Raw genomic sequence first — 15171 nt, forward strand, 5'->3', positions numbered from 1 at the left:
ATGCGTTAGGGCAGGGCAATGCCTCTGGGCTCTGACTGTTCCTTGTCTGTGCTGATAACCCAGTCACGAGCTTCCTGAACCCCAGAGCACTCTCAAGTTCTCTCTGCTCCATCGCTTGCCTTTAATCCTATTTCCAATCGCCCAGATGTCAGCTGTCCTCAGATACTTAATGATTATAAGGGGGAACAGGGAGGCATCAGAAAGAGTGGCCGGCAGGAAGGAGAAATAAAAGCTGAGAGCAACCACTCATACCCAGTCGCAGAGTTTCAAGGGGATGATGTTGTCTTTAGCTATTGAAGTTTTAAATTAACGCTTCGGTCACTTGAAGGGAAACTTGTAAACAAAGACCTGGCTTATCTGCTGCTAGGGCCACCTGCCCAGAAGCTGGCACATTTGACTGCGAGCAAACAGACTGTGGAACAACTCAGCAGATCCAACTGACAGGCAGGTCCTGCTGATAAAAGTGTAAGCAAAAGTGCCAGCTACGACCCCTTTGGGGCTGTCTCCAGAGCTTCTGGGTGTGGTTAAGTGTGTGGACAGGGCTCACACCAACAGGAGTACCCCTGGCCTCCAGTCTCCAGAAGCAGGGTGTGCATCCTGCCACCCAGCAGCACTCCCTGCCCCACAGCAGTGCCCGATGCCCCCATGAAACTCTGGAAAGGCTACAAGACGTCCTACAAGCCAGGACACTGCCGTCACGTCTAGCTTGGGCTCCCTGCTCTCAGTGTTTCTTGGGGGCTTCCCTTACCACGGCTGTCGGTTCTGACCTACATGCCAAGCCTCCGGCCCAGGCTGTGGCTGAGAGCTGAGCCAAGTACAGCTGCAGAGTTGGCAACTGGGCTTCCAACCCTCTTCTCAAGATTTCAGGTTCCCTGTCTCTACCTTGAAAGGCTGGGCTCCATAGCTTCTCTGGTCATCTCTAACCCAGCATGATGCTGGGATCTTAGAATTAAGAGGCACCGTATGGTATGGGAGGGTATGTGCATACATGTTGGGGGGTCATCCTCTTTCAGAAATTGATAGGGAGTCTTAAAAGGCGCTTTAATCACGTGACCAGACACACTGCCATTCTGCATCAACAGTAGGGGAAGAGAAAGGCAACATTAGCCTACAGGCTCGGGAGACCTCTTAGCTCCTTCCCAGCTTCCTCCTCCCTCAGTGCTGAGCAGTTTTTCAGAGCCATTCATACTTCAAACAAAAGATCTACCAGCTTCTCATACATGTGCCTGAATCAGGTTCTCAGTCCTGTGAGGCACCTGTCATGGTCCCCAATATGGAGACAGGACATGGATGCTGGGTGAGATGGAGGAGCACCCCACCCCCCCGGCCTGGTGCAGCTTGAATTCTAAAAAGTAACACCTTGGAGACTTGGGCAGGGGTAGTGCTCAGTGGCCAGGAAAGTTGTGTGCTGCTGAGGGGGATGGGTGTCACTTAAGGAGGAAGCCACCAGGCCCAGGAGTGCACCACCTCACTGCCCAGCTACCCTGATCTTTTCAGCTCATCCCCTTTCCTGAGGCTTTATGGCCTGGGCATCTCGTGAAGTCTTGAACCCTCATTACTACACAAAGTCCTCATAGAGAAACTTGAACAATCACTGCCCGGAATCAGAACAGGTAAACTCGCCAGCCCATTTCAGATGAAAGCAAAGAGCTGCGTTTTTAGTTCAGGTCAGTAGGATATAGGTGTGGCCTCTGTGAAATCTAGGATCCGTGAGACTTGGAAACAGTGGTAGAGATGCCTGCCATACCTACAGCCCACCCACCTTTCTTCTCACAAGGATGCCTATGGTCCAGAAAAAAAAGGGGGGTGGATTCCACTAAATCTGGTATCTGGTGCTGTCAGAGGTCTGGAGGAAGGCAGGTGCCTCCTTCATGCTCCAGTCTTTTTCTTTCCTCTTGCTTCTCCAAGACCAGCTGGGAAGCAGGAAGAAGTCTCTCTCCAAACAGACTCTCACCCTGGGCTCCAGCCCAAGTTTCCTGGGGCGCCAGCTTTTACCTCAAATGAGGCTTTTGATTAAAACCAACTGTTTAGCACCAAATGGGCTCTCCAAGGATTTAGCCCACTGCGATCAAGGCACCTGGTAGAAGCCTGGAGTTTGGGGTTTACTGAGTAAGTGATCTCCTTATCAGCACAGACCTAAGCCAGAGGGAGGGTGGGGCTGAACCCTTGCTGAGCTGGGTTCCTTATCCTGGGGGTCCCGCAAGTCCCAGGTTCTCCGCGCACTCACCAGCCTCTCTCCTGGGAACGCTCAGCCCCTGGCTCTGTCTCTTGAGTCCTGGGCTCTGCTCTTTGCCCTTAGGTGCTGAGAGAGAAACTCCACGCACCGAGGGCCGCGTTGGGTCAGGGTGCACTGAGCTAGAGAGCTCAGGGAGCCGGGCAGCTGTGGCGCAGGACCGGCCCAACTTGCCGCCTGCTCAGATCACATGGGTTACTCTCCGTCCCGCCCAGCTCCGGAATCACCGTGCAGCCCTGGTGCTCCCGCAGGCCAAGTGCAGAGCGGAAGCCAGGGGCCCTTCTGAGAAGCGTCTGTGGGTGCGGAGGACAGAGTCTCCTCGTCCCCCAAGCTGGTTGGGGGAGACTGCGCGGGCAGGCAGGAAGAGCTGTCACACACCTTGAAGTCCTCTGAGCCCAGGTCCCGCAGAGGAGGGACCCGCCGCACGTCCTAGCAGAGGACAGCGGCGTCTCCTTGAATACCCATTCTAACTCTTCAAGGAGACAGCTTCACAGAGAGGGAAACTGAGGCTCAGAAAAGTACCCCACCCAGAGTCACTGACTAGTCAGCGAGACTGTGAGCCCAGGGTTTTCTGCCAGAGTCGCGCATACCCCCAGGGCCTCAGATTGCAGGCTGCAACCAGATCCAGAAGACCCTTCAGTGAGCAGCCCAGCCACTGGGAAAAGGAGGTGGGCAAAAGGCCAGTAGCTCACACCATGGGAGGACCTGGTGATAGGAAAGGCCTCCGGATCAGGATGAGAGCCAATGAATTTTGCAGGCCTCAGTCAGCTTCAAGGCCAGTTTCTCTCAAGCCCAGCTTCCCTCCCCAACCCTTAGGGGACTTAGCCCTGGATGTTGAGAGAATTCACCGCCCCTCCTCCTCCCAAGCATCTCATCACCCTAATCCAGCTCCCCATTGCTCTATTTAGAAACCATCAAATAAGAAATATGTTTAGCTGAGCGTGTGGTCTTTCACACACAAAACCCAACACTTGGGAGACAGAGGCAGGAGAATTGCAGAGAGTTACAGACCAACCTGGGCTAGGATTGAGTTCCAGCCAAGCCAGCCTGAGCTACAGAGAGAGACTCCCGTCTCAAACAATGGCCTCTATTCTTTAGGTACCTCTTTTACAACCCAGTTCCAGTGCCTGCAAAAATAGACAGGGACATAGATAATAAACAGATGCAGGGTGGACAGTAGTGAACAGATGTGAGAGCCGCATCGCCTGTCCATCAACCGGAGAGGAAAGAAAACCTTAGGTCACCTGCAGGAACCTTTCAAAAACCTCACACAGTGTCTGTGTGTGTGTCTCTGTGTGTGTGTGTGTGTGTGTCTGTGTGTGTGTGTGTGTGTGTGTAGGGGGTGGTAGCACTGGGGCTGAATTTACACACCATTTACACACAAGAAAAATAAGCAAATCTTAAAAAAATAAAGACCTTAAAAAGTTTTAGATGGAATCAAGGCGGTATACATTAAAATGAAGATACATGGCACAGAATATAAAGAATAAAAGTTAAATTCCTCTCACTCCCAAGCCCAATCTCTAAAAGCAATAGTCACTGATGATTTATAAGATGTTTCTGACTTGTTTTGTGTGCATGAGTGTGAGTGTATGTGGGTATATGATTGAGTATATGACTGTGTGTGTGTACATATGATTGTGCATATGTCCGAGTATATGACACACACTCTGTGTGTGTGCGCGTGTGCAAGTATGCATGATTCAGCAGTTGTGTGACTTGGGGTTCCTGGGAGAAGCATGACCTTCTGGCTGCCTCCCCTTGGCAGGCTGCCTCCCTCGGCTTCAGTGTTCTCCACGCTTGGTGGAGTAACAAAATCAATGTGGTACGTTCTTTTGGACTCAGTACACACAGTCCACAGTGAAGTGTGCCATGGGGGGGGGTTCCAGGTAAATGTCCACTACAGACAGCAGAAATCTGTTCCATGCTGTCAGATGATCGCAGGACATGCACAGCAGGGAAGCTAGCTGACTATTGGTGGACAGATAACTTTTTTTTTAGATAATTCTTCGTATCAACATTCCGTATTTATGGTGGCTTATACGGTACAGACATGCTCACAGCTCTACGGGCACACTTAGAACAATGTCTCTAGAATCAAAGTGAAATTTGGAACTTTGATCGGAGTCAAAGAATGTATGTGTTTTTCTTTTAAGGAGATTATTTCAAAATTAGAGGCAATTTTAAAATTGTTGAAGCAAACTCAAAATTAGAGAAGGTGACACAGAGAACTGTCAGCTTCCTTCAGCCACTTGGGAGGGATTTGTGGATGGACACGTGTCAGCGTGTTGTGTGTGAAAACCAGGATGACCATCTAGAGAACCAAAATCCAGATTTTAATCACTGAAGCTTGACACTGCCCATCAGGGCCTTCTGCCTTTTCCAGACTGTTTCCATAACATTACTTAGTGCCAAAGAGTCTGTCCAGAATCAACTGCATCTAGCAGCCCTCTCTCTCTGTCTGTCTCTCCCTAAGCACATGTGTGTGTGTGCTTGTATGTGTGCTAGTGGTGAGTGTGACATGCGTGTGTGAGTGTGCATGAAGTGAGCCAGGAGAAGACATGAGCACCCTGTTCTGTCTCTCTCCACCTTATTACCTTGAGACAGGGTCTCTCACTGAACCTGGAGCTACACTGGCCGCCAGCAAGTCCCTAAGAGCCTCCTGTCTCTGTCTTCTACAGCACCGGGTTTACAGGTATGTGTGACCATGCTCAACCTATGTGTGTGCACTTATGTGTAATGTTATACCCTATATGTAAATGTTGAATGGACACATCCCTCCCCACAAAGTATTTATTTATTGCAAATAGGAAGAAAGAACTCTGACCACAGTGAAGCCTAGAAGACAGCCTTACTTCTAGAAGGTTCTTGTTAAATTGTGAGAAATACTGAACAAATCCAAAGTTAGGGACTGTCTACAAGTAAAAAACCTGTACAATTTAAACATGACAAAGCCCAGAAGCCAAGAAAAGTCTGAGGGGAGGATTCAGTCTGAATAGTAAGAGACAGTGGGGCTAGAGAGATGGCTCAGTAGGTAAGAATATTTGCAGAGTTCAAGTCCCCAGCCCCCACCTAAGCTGACCATAACCAAACATGGTGGTTCACACTTCAATCCATCACTTAGGAGGCAGAAGCAGGTGTGTGTCTGTGAGTTCAGAGTCCAGACTGCTCTACATAGTGAGTCCCAGACCTTCCAGGTCTCTATATAGAGAGTTTGTATAATATATAAATATGTATATGGTGTGTGTGTGTGTGTGTGTGTGTGCTGTGTGATCTGACTAGTCTCATTATGCTGGTTTCTCATTATGATCCCTGCCTTCTAGAAGGCTCTGTCTTCTAGGCTTCACTGTGGCCAAATTTCTCTCTCCTTCTTTGCAATAAATAAATTCTTTGTAGGAAGAAATGTGTCCCCATTCAACATTGACATATATACCACTACCAGTAAATTACATTTCCATAAACAAATTCTAACGACGTCCGAGAACACGTTTTGTGTTTTTGCACCACTACTTACCTAGTTCCTCAGTCTTCCTGGGGTACCTCGGGGGGTCCTCTCAGACTCCCTGGCATTTTAGCCTGCCTTGCAGTCCACCCTTCCTTGTTCTCTTTATGGGGGTGGGTAGCTTTCTCTTTCTAAAGGCTGTGTACTTGAACCTTGCATCTTACAGACAAGGAAACTCAGCCCCTTTCCACTTCCCAGCAGGCTCCAGCAAGCAATATGTCCCTATGATCATCAGTGGCCACAGCAGGCCATCTTAGCCCTACTTCATAGCCTGGCACAGGGGGTCCAGTTTCCTCTCTTCATAGGACGGGGAAAGCAATATGGCCCCTAACTTCCATTTAGTGGCATAAGGGACCAGGGCCCCATGGTTTCTCCCAGAAGCTTACCTATGACTATGACAGTATATGGACCAGGGAAGTATTCTCTCTGCCCTCAGAAAACACCAGAAGGAAGAGAGCAAAGTAAGAACAGAATAGACACAACTAACATAGCAGGAGCTCAGAAGAGGGAACTGTCATTGATGTGACACACAGCAGACCTAACCTGCCCCTACACAGGGTAACCGACTGCCAATATAGAAGCTCAAGTCTGATGCAGCAGCCCAAGTGACCAGGAGACAGAGCAAAGTTATCGGTGGCACCCAGAGGCAGGACAACATGTGGACAAAAACGGGCCATTAGTAGAACCCAGTACTTAGAGGCACCAGATGTTGGAATCATGACAAAGATTTTTATCCCAGTTTGAACATAAATTTTCAATCTGCTGAACGTCTGGTCCCAAACTGGCGGCGCCATTCTAGGAGGTTCTGGAAATGTTAGGGGGTGGGACCTGGCAGAGGAAAGTGGGCGCCTGGTGCCAGTCCTCTACCTCTTGGCTTCCGTCTATGAGGTGCATGGCTTTAAAACATCTCCCCACCACAATGCTCAGCTTCATTGAGCAATATAGTCAAATAATGTGAAGGAAACTTCTGGAACTTTGAGCCACACTAACTCACCCCTTCTTTAAGTTAGCTCAGCTCTTGTCACAATGGCAGAAGGTCTCACTGACACAGATTTTAGGGCAGTTTTCATACATCCACCTCACAAATCCATGTCATGAGATAGCCCAAAGGCCAATTTTAAGTCACCAAGCAATCAACCATCGATTCCTAAAGCCAGGAGGCCAGAGGGTTGCCCATTAGCTGTGCCATCTTGGGGAAGAATTTCAGTCCTACTGTGCCTCAGTTGCTCTGTTGGCATCTCAGACTTCACATTGGAGGCAAGGCGGAGCACAGAACAGCAGCGCGCAGGACCCACTCATGACCATGCCCCTTTTGAACCAACAAGTCCCTATTCCATGCAGCAGAGAGACACAGCCGGGTGAAAATCTGTGTGTTTCTGTCACTCTTGTAGTAGGTAGGATTCATGGGGCACATTTCTGCACAATGAAGGAAGGGAGGGAGATGCCCCTGGGGACAGAGTCCCTACACTAGGAGGAAGTTACCTGCCATTCTGTTTCCTCTTCCTTCTTCTGGCCTGGAACTTAGATGGGGGCAGTGGTCTGGAGCTGCAGAGAGTGTCTGGCAACCAGAAGGAGACAAGCTAGAGGTGACCCTAGGATCCGGGGTGGAAAGACAGGTTTGGACCCCTGTGATACTGTGAGCTGTCTCCTCAGTAGGCAGTCCATCTCTAAGTTCCCTTGCTGTGGGAACAAAATCAAAGCCGGTGTAAGCCCCTGTCAGATGGGTTTGCATCGTGAAGGTGAATGCAGCAGACTCCACAGTGAGGAGCGGGAGAAAGGTGGATCTTTGTGTTCCGTCAGGCTCACAACTATGGTCGAGTAAGGTGGCTTCTTCCAAGACGGTCCCCAGGCAGCAGAGGTGTTAAGACAGAACTTCCAGCTGCCCGAATTAGGACACAAAGGGTTAATATTTCTCTTGTTGTAGGTACTTTCTGTGATCCTCCTGCCTCAGCCTCCTGGAGGCTGGAATTGCAGCCTTATCCTTCCTCCCTTGTTTGCTTTCTTCTCTCCTTCCTTGGGTCCTTCCTAAAAGCCTTCCATTTGCTGTGCACCAGGAGATGAGGGTCTGGGACACCCTGCGTGACCAGTCCTCAACATTTCCTACAAGGCTGGTAGGTCAACGCCAGGCTCCATTGACATCCTATACCGGCAGGGCCCTCCTGGGATTATACAGAGGGGAGTCACCCCAGGCTGGTGCAGTTGAAAGCAGCGTCCTACTGTAACTCCTCCACACCGACAGGGGGCGACAGAACTACAGCTGGAGGACCTGGGGCTCAGTGCCAAACTGTCACCCGCTGGAGGGTGGTCATCTGTCACAGTCAGCTGACCGGAACCAGCCCCTGTCCAGTCTCCCTGTGTTTAATTCAGGGACACCTTCCCAGGCCCCAGCACCTTTTCTCAGTCATGGTGAAGTCGTGTTTTAGCCTCTCGCCCTGCTCCTCCCTTGTCTCCCAGGGGCCCGCTATCCATGACCCCCTCCTTCCCATCTTGGCTTTCCTCGAAGCCACTTGGTGTGCAGCCAGCCATAGTGACTCATGAGGCCCGAAGGGCAGGGCTGCGGCTTCTGTGCCGGGCGCCCGCCCTGTCTGTCCCCGAGGTGGTGGCCTGGAGCCCACCCAGGAGGGTGGGGGAAGACACTCATGAGGTTCAGGCCACCCACTCCTGAGACACTGTTGCCTTTTGTCAGGAGACCTGCGTTCTGGTGGCCCGTCTTTGTCTCTGCCCTGCACTTCAAAATGAAACCATCCTAAGCCACCCCTAGGTTAATAGCTTGGTACTCTCATTCAACAGTTCTCATCCCAAAACTTCTTAATGCTCAGTTTTGTTCTCCCCTTTTCCCTTCTTTCTGTCTCCCTTCCCTTCTGTCCCTCTTCCCCCTCCTTCCCTCTCCTTCCCCCCCTGCCCCCTCCTTCTTCTCCTCCCCTCCTTCTTCTCCTCCCAGTACTAAATTATACACAAAGATGAATTTACTCTGCTCCTGACGCCTCTGGCCTTGGTTGCTGGCCAACTTGGGGACCACTTTGCAAAGCCTAGGAACTGTTGAATCATTTGGCTCCCCTCCAGTTCTGCTTGGGGAGTCCCTTGGTAGGGGTGGAATGCTGGGATTTCCCATCACCAGGATCCCTAGTCCATTTCTTATAGAGACCCCAGGACCTCTAGGCCTGCAGGGACCCACCCACATACGGCCTCCTGGGGGACCCACCCACATACGGCCTCCTGGGGGACCCAAGACAAGGAAAGCCCCCATCTCCCCATTAAGTTGTTCCTGCTGGGAAGCTGGGACTCCAGCTGGTCCCTGGACCCTGGGAAAGTCCTGCCCCCCTACAGGCCAGCCTTTAGGGGCTCACTGCTGGCAGCACTATGGTAGGTAGGCAGGGCATCGCTGCATGTAGGTTGACTCTGGGAGTAGGTGCAGTGGGGTGTTGTTTTCTAGAGGGAGGCAGAGCCACCATAGGGGCTTTCCAGTGGAGGCACTTACGCCTGGGTCTGAGTCTGGAAGACTCAACCCTTCTTCGGGATACCCTGGGATCGTCTCCTTTTCTGGTATCCAGCTTGATGGAGCGGGATGGAGTCAAGTCCTCACGGACGTGAGTGCGCTGCCGGACAGAGCCCAAGACCATTCAGTGGGGGCCTTGGTCTGTGCGTCCCAGCTATAGCCTGAGATGCAGATGGGGCAGAAGTGTTGCCCAGCAACACTTTCATCTGGCCACAGCAACAGTCACCCATCTCAAGACCAGAAAACAGAGGAGGGAGTGGTTTCTGAGACAGGACAGTGCCGTCCTGAGGCTGCTGCCATAGAGCTGTGGGGCACAGGGCATCCACTCCTAGTTGATATCATGGCTTTGTTTGGGCCACCAAGCCATTCTGGCCCCTCATTGGCTGATCCCAGTGAGAAGATAGAGGCCAAGGGTGGTGGTGTTGATATTGCCCCCAGCAGCTGGAGTCGGGGAGGCAGAAGAGAGCAGAGAAGGGTAGACTTAAGTTCAGGAACGCTTCTGGCCTTGGATGTCTTGGGACTTAGGGGCTTTATATGGGCTTCTAATCAGAAACAGCTGGCATTGTAGCTATCCTGGCAGGAGTGTAGCTATTCTAGAGAGAGACAAGCATGCCCCCCACCCCATCAGACTGTTAAAACAAAGCCATAAGAGATAGGAACTTCCCAGGAATCTCGTGCTGGGTAAAGCAAAAGGTTAGGACCCCAGTGCCAACCAGAGGGAGGACATTACCTCCTAGAAAGAGGTTTTGGTCTGAACAGTTTGTCAGACTACCTTTTGGGAGGCCGGAGCCCAGACGACAAGGACGATGACGACACAACACAATGACCCAACTTGATGGGGACCACTTAGTTATGTGTGCTTCTTGTTTTCCGGTTAAGCCTAAATCTCATGGCCATGCCTGAAGATGGAGTTCAGGGGACACTGAACCTCTTTGTCTGTTCCTCCTCCCGGCATGGCCATGTTGAGTTGAGTCTTCTTTTCTGCCAGTGGATGAGTGGCGGTGGAGCCTAGCTTGTCAGGGCTGCCAGGGCCCAGGCTTGTGCTCTCAGGTCTCCAGAGAGCGGCCCTGGTATGAGATGCCGACTGCATCCCAGGCCGTATGACTCTAGGCACTTCGGGGAGAGGGTGAGTCTAGGGGGATTTTCAGGGTTCCCCAGCACCCCACGGTTGCAGTCATGGGCTTCAGCACCTGTGTCTGGCCTTAGCAACTGTTGTTGGGTAATCAGTCCTGCGCCTCTCCTGTTCATTCTATATCAGCTGAGCTCCAGGTGGTGCAGCTGTCGACAGGGGCAGTGTTAACCCGAAGAGAAAGGGACCTTGAACTCTGGAGAATGGTGTGCATCAAAAAAGCTGGAGCGAGGACCTTGAGAGGGGCTGCCACCCTGGATCAGGTCAAGTCCACCCTCCCCATTGCAGCCCCAGCTGAGAGTTGCTCGCCCTCTTGTGATGCTCACAGTGGCTTCCCATGATCCAGAGATGCTCAAAGCCCTGCACTCTTTGAGGCCTGGCTCTAGGGACTTGTCGGTCTCTAGTGACTTGTCGGTCTCTAGTGACTTGTCGGTCTCTAGTGACTTGTCGGTCTCTACAGCAGACTTGTGGACAGTGGTGCTTCGGACATTGTACTTTAATGACGGAGGAGAACCTGAGGCTCAGGGAGCCTGTGACCTTCCAGAGGGCCTACGACAGTGAGTGGGAAAGGGTCCCACTCAGGCTGGTCTGAGGCAAGCATGTCTTTTGTGCCTCTTTCCTTCACAAAATCCCCTCAAAGGCCATTGGGATACTGAGTGGCTGAAGGCCATTGATCTAGTGATGCTGAACTAGGCTCTCAGGCAGAGTCACTTGAACTTCAGGTACCAGGACACGCCCCTTGAACCTCTAAAGTTCTGTCTTTTGAGATGCTCTTTCCATTCTCGGCCCTGGTTCAAGCATTCTTGTTTAGGAGATATATAAATTAAATATAAAAATATAAAAAAAAATTTTATAGGTGTTTTGAGGCAGGGTTTCTCCGTAGCTTTGGAGCCTGTCCTGGAACAAACTCTTGTTGACCAGGCTGGCCTCAGACTCACAGAGATCCACCTACCTCTGCTTCCTGAGTGCTGGGATTACAGGCGTGTGCCACCACTGTCTGGTTTAGGATATGTATTTTAACAACCATGCTTCACTTCGTTTTCTTCCCTGCGACCAAACCTCCCCATTCACCCTCACCAGATACCTGCTTGTTCTTAGGGGAAGGAGACTAGAAGAACCGGTGTTTCAGGTCAACAGCCATGCGGGCCCCTGCCAGCTTGGTTTCCTCCTAGCCTGGGTGCAGATCTTCACTACAGAGCTCCCCAAACTGGATGGTGGTTTCTTCAGGTATCTGGTGCCCTCTTCTGGCTGGTTCTGTTACTGCATGGGCTCTAAGGGCTGTGCAACAAGTAGCCATTAACACAAAGCTGACACCCTCATTCTTTGATTGCTAGAGCGGTCCCAGCCTACTGGTCCCTTCTGCTAGTGAAACTTCCGCCCGTGGTGCCAGGTGTCCATCCCCTGTGATGAGAGTTCTGCTTAGACTCCTGCGGTAGCTGGGGATCCCACCAATCTCTTCCTGTTTTTCTAAGATTGGACACTCACTCCTTTTTGTCTTCCATCATGGCTGGGCTCTGGACCAGCTGCTGCAACCTTCTTGATTCTAACTTGCCCTTCATCTGTGACAGTATCTTCAAAAGACTGAGGGGAGCGAAACTGTCTCTCTATAAATGAGCAGGTTACAGTGCTCGGGGTTACTTGAGGGTCATGGGAATCAAAATGGTGGGTTTGATGGTATGATAGACCTATGGCCCATGAGTCCATTCAGGGAGTGAAAAGTTTACTGAGAATTCTGGGTAGTTTTATGCCAACTTGACACAAGCTAGAGTCATCTGAGAGGAGGGAACCACAATTAAGAAAATGCCTCCATAAGAGTTGGGTTGCAGTCGAAACTACAAGGCATTTTCTTAATTAGTAATTGATGGGGCAAGCCTAACCCACTGTGGGTGGTGCCATCCCTGGGCTGGTGGTCCTGGGTTCAATAAGAAAACAGGCTGAACAAGTCATGGCGAGCAAGCCAGTAAGCAGCTTCCCTCCATGGCCTCTGCACCAGCTCCTGCCTCCAGGCTTCTTCCCTGAATGAGTTCCTGCCTTTCCTGCTTTTGATGATGAACTGTGAATGAAATAAACCCTTTCCTCCCTGGGTTGCCCTTGGTCATAGGGTTTCCTCACAGCAATAGAACCCCAGTCGAAGACACAGAGATTTATGGAGCTGCCCAGGCTACTAATGGGAAAGAATGAGGTGACCGTAGCGTAAGATTCCTGGAAGGATCTTTGTGACTGATCCATGTCTTGACTCAGGTGGTGGCTATGTGAATTACACCTGCAATAAAGCTGCTAACAACTAAACACACACACACATACAGACACATACATACACACACACAGAGACATACAGACACATATTCACACACTCCAAACATATAGCCATACACAGACATCCAGACACTACCCCCATAGACACCCAGTCACACACCAACTCACAGTCACACACACACACACACACACACACACACACAGGCACAGTCACACACAGATACACACACATACATATACATCATGGCTGTGTATTGTGTAAGACATTGCCACTGAGAGAAACCAGGTCAAAGGCTTGCAGATTTCTCTGTTATTTGTCACGAGTTAACAATCACTTCAAAGTAAAAATGTTAACATGTAAGTGGGGTCTCAGAGAAATGAAACTTGTGCACAGTGTTGGTGTAAACCCAGCAAGTAAGCAGGTACACACATTGTCATGTGGGCTTGTCATGGAGGCTATAGAAAAAGCAAACTGAAGGCTTGCAGAGCAGATGAATGAGCCCCACAGACACTGTCCCATGTGAAGGAGACACAAGGTGTCGTAGAGTACTGTTCTGTGTGTATGAGTCTCCACAGCGCAAATCTGATTTTTATCTTGGATATGTGGCTGCCACAGAATTTGCATGTGTCCCTTAGGCTGCAGGAAATGTCTTTTGTCTTGCTGAGGCTGTGGTGGGCATTTTAATACATTTGCTAGTCTCAGATACACAAGAGTGCCAGGAGTGACTGAGCTAGGCATTTCAAACAGGCACGTCCTCCTGTATGTAAGTCATATCCAGTTAAGAAGAATAGCTTATCCAAAATCCAAGTGGGAGGTTTTGGCCCAATGCCGGAGCAGGTAACTGATGGCTGTTTTACAGGAAACTTTCCCATGTTCCATTGACGACCGCTGGAGATTTATTGCTTTAAGTATTTCTCTGTCCTGTGTAGATAATTTAACTCATCCCAGCTGGGCCCTAACAATCCCATCCACTGTGGTCTCATGCGACTCATTGGCTATTTAAAAACTTCCACAGCAAAGAGACTTTTGGCACCGAAATTATATACATCAGTATCCCAAGGCGTGCCCCCCCCCCCCACCAAGGAGGTTCGCTTCTCGCTCACACGGAGTTCCTTCAGGATGGAATCAAGATGTGTGACTTAAGCCTTTTCTTCCCCCCAAGGATGAGTCTGCTGAGGCGGATATGGCGGAACACCACTTAGATCTTCCTTCCAAGAGAACATGCTGGAAAGCTGGAGGCGGGAGCTGGCTGGCAGCCTGGGCTTCAGCGCCTTCAGCATCTGTTGCAGTGTGGGAGCCTCAACCCTCTCTTCAGGCAGCTCCACGATAGGGCTTCTCTGGAAATACTGGAGCAAGACAGTCTGGTGGCTTCTCCCCAGCGCGGTTCCTCCTCAGGGCTGCTCGCTTGTCTCACGCAGCACCATGGGCTGAGGCTCGCTTGCCAGGGGTACACTCTGACACCAGAAACCTTTTCTCTTCCTCCACCAGCACCTTTCTCCTCTTCTATGGGCTCTGCCTAGCACACATCTCTGCCACGTATCTGCCTCTGCCATGCTTCCCCAAAGACTAAAAGCATCTGCCAGTTAGCTAAGACAGGACCCAGAAGGTCACCTGCAGGCCCAAGATGTGGAGGTGTTTCCACAGGGTGTGGAAAGAGGTGCTATCTAAAGTGAGGGAGGACACAGGTGGGGGAAGGAGGGAGAGACAGAGGACAGACAGATGGACAGACAGACAGACAGACACACACACACACAGGAGAAACAGCAGGAGAGCGAGAGATAGTGTGTGTGTGTGAGTGTGTGTGTGTGTGTGTGTGAGAGAGAGAGAGAGAGAGAGAGAGACACACACACACACACACACACACGGGGTGAGGGGGAGGGGAAAGGAGAGAGGGAGAGGGAGGGAGTCTTCCTCATTGGTCTTCCCCAGACCTCCCCCAGTGCCTGTCTGTCTGAGCCCACCCAGAAGCTAGAAGACAATGGTTTGGGAATGGTTTCCCTTCACTGCCAAGCATGAGAAGGGAAACTCGAATGGGAATCTGTTAATGTACGAGAACCACCCAGGATCCTGCATAGGTTAGGGCATGGCACGCAGGCCAGAGAGGAGTCACAGGCAGAGAAAGTGCTGTGCAAAGTCCTTGTTGGGTCCCGTGGAGGAGAGACAGGGACTCCTTGAAGGCTCTTTCCACATTGCTGTATGTTTGTACATTTTTGTAATAAACAATTCAAAACAGGGGGAAACCCAAACCTTTAACTAGAATGTTCCTCTTCGGTGGAAGACGCGGGCAGAAGTCTCCCTGCCTCACTTTCCCCCCTGGGCACAACCAAACAGCCTCCTTGTTATCTTTGCAGAGTCAGCAGTTAGGGAGATGGGACCCCATCTACTGCCTCCCTGCTCAGTCTGCCATCATGGTGGGACCGGAGATCATGTCCACGGCAGGCTTCCATTCGTGATCTGCCCCCCGTGGCTCATCCACTGCCTTACAACTCCGAAGTGAGCTACTCATGCCACTGGGCATAGTGGCATGTAAGAGACCCACCACCTTGGCTGATTG

General features: G+C 50.9%; 1 protein-coding gene and 1 long non-coding RNA gene across 4 annotated transcripts in view; one reads left to right on the forward strand and one right to left on the reverse strand.

Moving 5' to 3' along the window:
* Mlph (melanophilin) overlaps nucleotides 1–2557 on the reverse strand; it is a 51446-nt gene extending 48889 nt beyond the window's left edge. Inside the window, exon 1 of one of the 3 annotated variants that reach the window (XM_050163031.1) lies at nucleotides 2228–2557. The gene's annotated coding sequence lies outside the window, so the exon portion shown is untranslated. The remainder of the gene's footprint in view (nucleotides 1–2227) is intronic. The other 2 variants (XM_050163029.1, XM_050163030.1) reach the window with 2 other exon arrangements.
* Nucleotides 1839–14360, forward strand: LOC126514255 (uncharacterized). The gene is made up of 3 exons (XR_007595536.1): nucleotides 1839–2109; nucleotides 4841–4928; nucleotides 13780–14360. It is a non-coding gene; the product is annotated as an uncharacterized lncRNA (long non-coding RNA).
* The last annotated feature ends 811 nt before the right edge of the window (nucleotides 14361–15171 follow it).

Source organism: Alexandromys fortis, unplaced genomic scaffold (assembly GCF_014885135.2).
Source record: "Alexandromys fortis isolate MF-2015 unplaced genomic scaffold, M_Fortis_MF-2015_v1.1 scaffold_139, whole genome shotgun sequence".
NCBI classification, from domain to species: Eukaryota; Metazoa; Chordata; class Mammalia; order Rodentia; family Cricetidae; genus Alexandromys; species Alexandromys fortis.